Raw genomic sequence first — 7,993 nt, 5'->3', positions numbered from 1 at the left:
ATGTGAGGATGATCTTTGCAACACTTTCTTAACTGAAAAAGAGAATCCAATATCCTCCATCAGAAGCCTAGATACCTATCCACATAGTAAAACCTCTGAACTGATCAAAAACAATGCAGTACGAACATGTACTGGCATAGAAGAACTAAAATAGAGGATTCACTGGAAAAGTAAGACAAAGAAACATTTAGGTAGTATAATCTCACTTATGAAAAATGCACAGAAAATGGATAAGTAAAAGAGCATACCAAACTGGAAAGGGAATGTGGGGCTGTGAGTCTAACTGCCTAGTATGTGTGAAACCCTAAGCTTCTCTAGTATGAGAATATGCTCATGAATTATGTGTGTCAGGGTCATTTTAATCTGCCTTTGAACTAGGTCATCCATTCATACAGTTAATTTTCTTCCCAAACCTAATCGTCCTCAAATCTTTATTTCAGAAAACAGCATCATTTACATAATAGCTCAAGCTAAAGACATCTAAATCATTCTTGATTTCTCTTTTTTCTCATAGTCCACATTGAATTAAGTAGTAAATTGTATCAGCTGGGCATGATGGCACGCCCCTTTAATCCCAGTACTCAGAAAGCAGAGGCAGGCAGATCACAGTGAATTCAAGGTCAGCCTTGTCTACACAGTGAGTTCCAGGCCAGCCAGGGTGACATAGTGGGACCCTGTCTCAAAAAGACAAAAAACAAGAATATACACATAAATAGTTCTACTTCTAAAACACTCAGCCTCTGATGTCAACAAGTGACCTAAGGTCCATGGCTCTTATTTCTATCCCAACAACCTCCTAATTGGCTCCTTGTTCCATCTTGTTCCACTCTATCTGTTCTCCATCTAGCTGTCCACACGACCCCACTTTTAGTTTTATGAGACGGAGACTCATGTAACCCAGGCTGGCCTTTAACTGACTATTTAGCCAAGGATGACTCTAAACTTCTAATCCTCCTCCCTCTACCTCCTAAGTACTTGGATGACAGGCATGCACCATCTCACCTCATCTATATAATCTTTTTAAATGCAAATAGGATTGTGTAACAACCTCCCATGGCTGTCCATCATAATGAAAATGAGACCCAAAGTCCTTTGGAGCACTCAAGAGCTCAATGACCTATCCCCTGGACTCCCTCATTCATCTCCCACCACTATGCTCCAACTACAACTGACCTCACTGGTCCATAAATACCCCATGCACTCTTCCCCATGACTCCTGCACCTGTTACTTCACCCACAAAGCCCTAACTATAGTCCAAGGGCTTTGAAAGACATGGAGAGAGCAGAACGAGAGCTTTCCGTTTGCTGCATGAAAGTTTTCTTTACAGGCAAAAAAAAAAAAGTATCAGTTGAAACATACTGAGTTATAATTTTAAAAATTCAAAACAAGGCCAATCATTATTATAAATCTAAAATAATCACATTTTTAAGCTTCATAATGGGATCCTTTCCTTGACTAATTTTTAGAAATGCGATGGCCTTGACAGGATAACACAGTCCCTTACAGAAGTTGCTTTCTCCAGTAGCTCAGAGCCTTCTAGCTTTGTCAGGGGGGGGGGGGGCAGTGACTTAAGGCTAGAATGCCTGCCTGTGAAATCTGCTCTGAGATATGCTGACTGGCCTAACTACAATAGACACCTCTTCCCCCTAAGAACCTATCTCCAAATACATAGCAAACAAGGCTATAGCAAATGGAAACAATGAGTCTCCAGAAGAAGGCAAAACTGGCAAGCTACACTAAGTACTGTTCACTTCCTCACTTCCTCATCAAAAGTTTGATGGGGCAAAGCAGAGGAAAATATATATGTGAATACACACTTCAGCACAAAAGTTGCACCAATGGCCAATAAATGTATGAAGAGATGCTCCGCATCATTAGTCATCAGGAAAATCCAAATTAAAACCAAATGAGATACCACATTAATCCAGTAGTTTGTTACTATCAAAGAGTGAGAGAAAGTACATGAGCTTCACACAGTGCAGTTGGTACTTCTGCTGTGGAAAACAGCTTGACATGGTTTTTAAAAGTTAAGCATAAGTTCCTTTAAACCTGTTTAAATTAAAATTTAACATGTTTCCCATATAACTCAGCAATTCTACTCCTAGGTAAGAAATGAAATTAGAAGTGAAAACATACCCACACAAAGGCATGTATGCAAATGTTCATAACAGCGTTATTCAAAAAAGCAAACAATTAAAACCCAACTCATGGTTTATAGAATGGAATACCCTTCAGCAATAAATAAAAAGGGACAAACTGCTAAAATGTGCCACAACACAGGTGAACCTCAACATCAACCAAAAGATCACATGGGCTATGATTCTACTTAGCTTCAATTTTCAGAAATACAAGACTAGAGACAGGAAAGGGGGACATAAATGGTCAGAAATACAAGACTAGAGACAGGAAAGGGGGACATAAAAGGCTATGTAAGGCTGGAAGTGAGAATGGAAAGCACCTGCAAGCAGACATGAGGACACTTTTGGGTGACAAAAATGTGCATCAGCTGGATTCCAGTGATAGTTCCATAGCTGTATAAATGCAAACAACTTGAAACAGATGACTTCTATGTCTAGTAAATTATGATCAATGAAGCTTCAAAAAAACTACTCCCCTAAAGCATGCTGACCTGAAACAAATGGCTACTCAGAAAGGAATCAATGAATAAATGCAAACATAACATAATGTTCTTGGGAGACACACACTCGATAAATTGATACATCAACTGCAAGTGTTCCTGATCATTATGAGGGGAAAGAAAAGAAATGGGGCGGGGAAAAAATCCTTTTCAGGATTTCATTGGGAAAAAATGATGTTTCTTAGTGATGGTTGTGACAATTAAAAAGAAATTAAACTCTGGTATATGCTACAACATAAATGAACCTCAAGACATTATGCTAAGTAAAATAAACCACATACAAATGATTAATTTTGTATGATTCTATGAAATTCTTAGAATAGGCATATAAACAACAACAGTAGAGGAGAGGTTATCAGTGTCCAGGGAGGTGAGAATGAGGAGTCATTATTTTACCACTACAGTTTCCATTTGGGATGTCAGAAAAACTCTAAAACTAGAGTGGTGACTAATTAACCCTGCGAACCCTTTGCTCATCCAACAATCACATTCTTGGGATTTACCCAAATAAACTGAAATGTCCACACATAAAGCTGCGTGAAAAGGGTTACATCAGCTGCAAACATAATTGTCCAAACTTGAACGTAATCACGATGGCGTTCAACAGGTGAATAAACAAACTCTGTACATCTAGACAATGTGATATTATTCAGCAATGAGAAGAAATGAGTTTCAAGTCATGAAAAAATATGGAAGTACACACAGCTAAACGAAAAAGCCCACCTGAAAAGGCTACAGACTGATTCTAGTGATCAAATATTCTAGAAAAAGGTAAAAGCAAGGAGAGAGAAGAATATGATAGAACACAGAGGTTTGGGGGGCAGTGAAACTATAATGGCATTATAATGGTAAGTACATGTCATTACACATTGTCAAATCCATCAACTATGCACCACCAGGGCACTTCCATTAATAATATTCTACAGGGGCCAGGGATAAGGGTGTGTGCTCTTACTTGCAAGGCCTAGGTCCACCCAACAGTACCAATAAACTAAAATAAAATCAATTTTGGTTAATTGTAGCTGTACCAAGATTGCAAAAGATGTTTTTAAAAAATAGAGAGACACTAGAAGGGCTAGGTACTCCAAACTATGATGGTAACTTTATACATTCTACTCAATTGTTCTGTAAACCTAAAACTACTCTAAAAAATAAAGCCTATTTGCTATTTAGCAGTGGGGAGAAGAATCTAGGCCACATGCAGTGGGTTAAGCATTAAAGACTAGATGCAATTCATCCAGTGTAACTGAGAATGGAGAAACATGGAGAGATGATTTTAAAGTCAATGTTATACAAAAACTACAAAATCTTGTTTGTATTTGTTGTTTGCATTTATGTAATACTCCAAATGTCAGTATTGCAAATTACTACCATTTATAAATAATTCAGAAAAGTCTCCCCCCCCCTTTTCTTCAGAAGATGCTAAAGCAAACCAAAGGAACTGGGGAAAAATTTTTGCTACCTGGCTCCACACTTAATAGTTCTGTTAAGATTTTTGTAACATAATTACTCCTAAGCAAAGCAAGCTGGCCTCAGACATCTTTTGAGTGTTTATGTCATTTAAAAGGGCTCATTCTTGGGATTAAGAAGATGGTTCAGAGTAAAAAACCAGTGTGGCCACAGTTGAGCCTAGAACCCCAGAGCTCTGGGATACAGAGAATTGGAAAGATTTGCTGGTCAGTCAGCCTAGCCAAAATTATGAGCTCCAGGTTTAGTGAGAGACCCTGCTTCAGGGAAACAAGGCAGAGTGTGAAAGAACAGGGCATCACATCACATGTACATACATATCTGCACACATGTGCACAACCACACACACACACACACACACACACACACACACACACACACATGGCTCATTCTCACTGTGGCAGAAAAAAAAAAAGCCCATATTAAAAACTAAAGAAGGGGGAAAGGCAGGACAGGTTTTAAAGCACACAACACTTGATAATTATTTTATTTTTGTTTTAATGAGCAAAGAGGACAAACCAGGAATTCACTTTAATAACTCAGAACAGGAACAGGTTTTTGGCCTTCCTGTTCAATGTTCTATTACCCAATTAAAAATAAATCACTGGAAATCATTTAGTGCTTTTTCCAAAAAGAAAGTGATGTTTTACAAAGACAAGATAAAAACATCCACCCTCCTAATCTGTCCTTCAAGCCACAAGGCTCTTTAAGCCTATGAGGTAAGAAGAACTCAGAGTACAATACAAAATACTAGCTAGCCTTAGCTACCCAGGGCTGGAAGACAAAGATCATGCACTAGGATGATCTCAGTTCCCCTAGCACCTGCTACATGGTTCCCCTTTCTAGACTACAGAGCTCTGAAAGGTCTGCATGTTCACGTCCAGGACTTTTGTTGGAGACACTGAGGGTAATGTTCTCCAGAGAAGGGAGGCTCACCTGAAGCCCACCACCAATTCAAGACTTGGCTGCACAATTTCCTAGCTGTGTGACTTTCAACAAGTTACCCCCCAAATGAAGAAACAGTACAGTTAGCCCTCCATATCTGCAGATCTGTATCCTAGGTTTCCACCAACCAAGATGGAAAATAATTGGGGGAAAAAAATTGCATCTGTGCCTAACACGTGCAAACTTTTTCCTCTGTAATTACTCCATGAACAGCACAGTATAACTATATCCATAATATTCACATTGTGTCAGGTATTAAGAGTAATCTAGACATGCTCAAAGTATTCAGAAGGATATGTGAGGCTACATGTAAATACTATGGCATTATATAGAAGGAACATGAACATCTAAGGATTTAGGTATCCAAGGGAGATCCCTTGAACCAATACCCACAGATAACTGAGGGATAACTGTATTCATCTTACAGCATGGAATAATAGTACAGTATGTAGCGGTTGGTATAAAGGCTCGATAAAATGAAGGACACTGGCATTATTAGGCTACATGTTTGTGTAAAATTTACCTTGTAAATGTGATGCAAGAGAAAGGACAGAGAATCAGTAACATTTGAGAATGCAATGAAAAAGGCACATCACCCCCCAAAAGGTCCAGTAAAGTATGGGATCACTAAAGAAACATAAATCCACTCGTTTCATTTAGTAAGAAAAAATATCACTCAGCAGGAGCAACCACAAAGAATGGTTTCATTCACTAGTACACACCAACCCAACCTGACTGGAGGGGCTGGGTTCTTAGTCTTGCCTTAGTTATTCCCTCCTCATCCATCAAAATACCAAGAACTATGGTGAATCCAGACCCTTCCTGGGGACTGAAAACACCAATGCACATCCAGGCTTTGCAGGCCTTAGGAAACAAGACCATCTTTGGGCCCTCGCCTTTACTTAACCTGCTTCTAGTGAAGGAGAACAGCTTACTGGCTCAGTGTTGCCCCATCTGAAACTCAGTTCATGAACTCAGTACCTAAAGTTGATTATTGCCACCTAGAAAAAATGGTTACAGCTGTACTTCTTATATCTATACTAGGCAAATTTAGAGAGGCAGAAAACACATTAGTGGTTGGCTAGGGCTGCAGAGGTTGGAAGGAAATGCAGATGACTAGTAATGAGAACAGGTTATTTTGGTGCTTACAAAAATGTTTTACAACTGATGGTGATGGTGGTTGCACTGAATTAGATGCTTTAAATTAGTGTGCTGTAAGATAGTGAATTACATCTCAATGAAGTTGATATCTTGAAAACTACATTTCTGCCCCGCCCCTTTGTTCTGTCAGAATAAGGGTAGTCTATTTCAGAAAACAGAAGTCAAATTTAGAGGGGTATTCCCCAGTAACAAGTCCAGAAATCAAATGTCAAAATGGAAAGAATTTTGGTTCCCAAAAGCCCAAACCCCTCAAACCACTTTTCATTCTATGAAGAAAACATATTTGGTTTACCGTTGGGTCCAAGGAAGAGTCACACACAAAGGCCACTACATTTTGCAAGTTTGTCCTGCAAACAAGGCAGCCAACCCTTCCCACTATTAGGGAAAACTCACCTAGCAAATAATAGGAACAGAAGGGTTGTTGGGAGGGTTACTTAGTTTGTTGTTTTTGAACTTGTGGCACTTTTTTTTCATATAACCACAACTTGATACAAACACTATTAACAGAATTCTGCGATTCTGTCCACCTCAGAAAAAGCCATGACAAATCACCACCATGAACAACGACTGGCAATTGCCAAGGCTCAACTCCACATCAAAAGGAAACTCTCTCAAAGGCAAGATTTTATTTTCAGTCTTCTTGAGATAGGGTCTCCCTGTAGCCCCAGCTGGCCTGAAACTTGCTATGCAGACCAGGCTGGCCTTGCACTCACAGAGATCTGCCTGTCTCTGCCTCTTAAGTGCTGGGATTAAAAGCATGTGCCACCACACCTGGCCAATATTTATTTATTTTAAGTGTATGAGTATGTATTGCCTGCATGCAAATAAGTGTACCTGTATCATGCAGTGCCTGAGGAGATCAGAAGAGGGTGATGGATCCCTGAAGTTGTTAGCCACCATATGGGTGCTAGGAATTGAACCCAGGTCCTTTGCAACAACAGTCAGTGCTCTTGACCGCTGAGCCACCTCTCCAGCCCCAAAGGCAAGATTTTTTAAAAATGTGTGTTCCAACATATTTTATTGCTTACACTCTATGTCCAGACCAGCAGTTTAGACTCCAGAGAGTTCAAGGGGTTCATTTTCATGGAATCCATGGTTTTGTCATACTCTCAAGGGGATTCAAAAGACAAACACAAGAGAACTTCTGGTTTAGGCTAACCTAGATGACAGTGACAGTTCAAGGTTAAGTGTAATGTCCTTGGGATTTGAAAATTTGTATTTAAATACCTTGAATGTCTGTGTTCCCTTGGGCAGGTTACTGACTTCTTGACGCCTCTGTTTCCCCATTCATAAAGCAACATAAAAATGATCTATTTGAACTTTAGCAATCCATGGGGACCAGTTTTATTACCTCTGATTCACAAACAAAGGAAATCTAAAGATTTGCAAACTATTGGCTATAAAATAAAATCAATGTTACCTGTATAATTGTACACAACTGGATAGTTATCTTTAAGCCATACCAGAAACCCACTGACTTTCCATTAACAGTAGTGATGAAGATGATCTGATTAAAGAAAATTAATACACAGGAATTAACATGGTGGTACACAAAGCAACAGATACCTCATAACACAATGTCTAAAATCTGGGAAAACAGTGACAGCCCCACCTTGTTTTAAGAGGTTGAAGAGTGTGCTGGATAGCTTTAGTGTCAACTTGACACACCTGGGTTGAGGGAGCCTCAATTGGGGAATCGCCTCTATTGGACTGGCCTGTGGCCATGTCTGAGGGGCATCTTCTTGATTGTTGAGTGATGTGGGAGGGCCCAGCCCACTGTG

Source organism: Nannospalax galili, unplaced genomic scaffold (assembly GCF_000622305.1).
Source record: "Nannospalax galili isolate Female #2095 unplaced genomic scaffold, S.galili_v1.0 scaffold1077, whole genome shotgun sequence".
NCBI classification, from domain to species: domain Eukaryota; kingdom Metazoa; phylum Chordata; class Mammalia; order Rodentia; family Spalacidae; genus Nannospalax; species Nannospalax galili.
Note: the sequence above shows the minus strand (reverse complement) of the source record.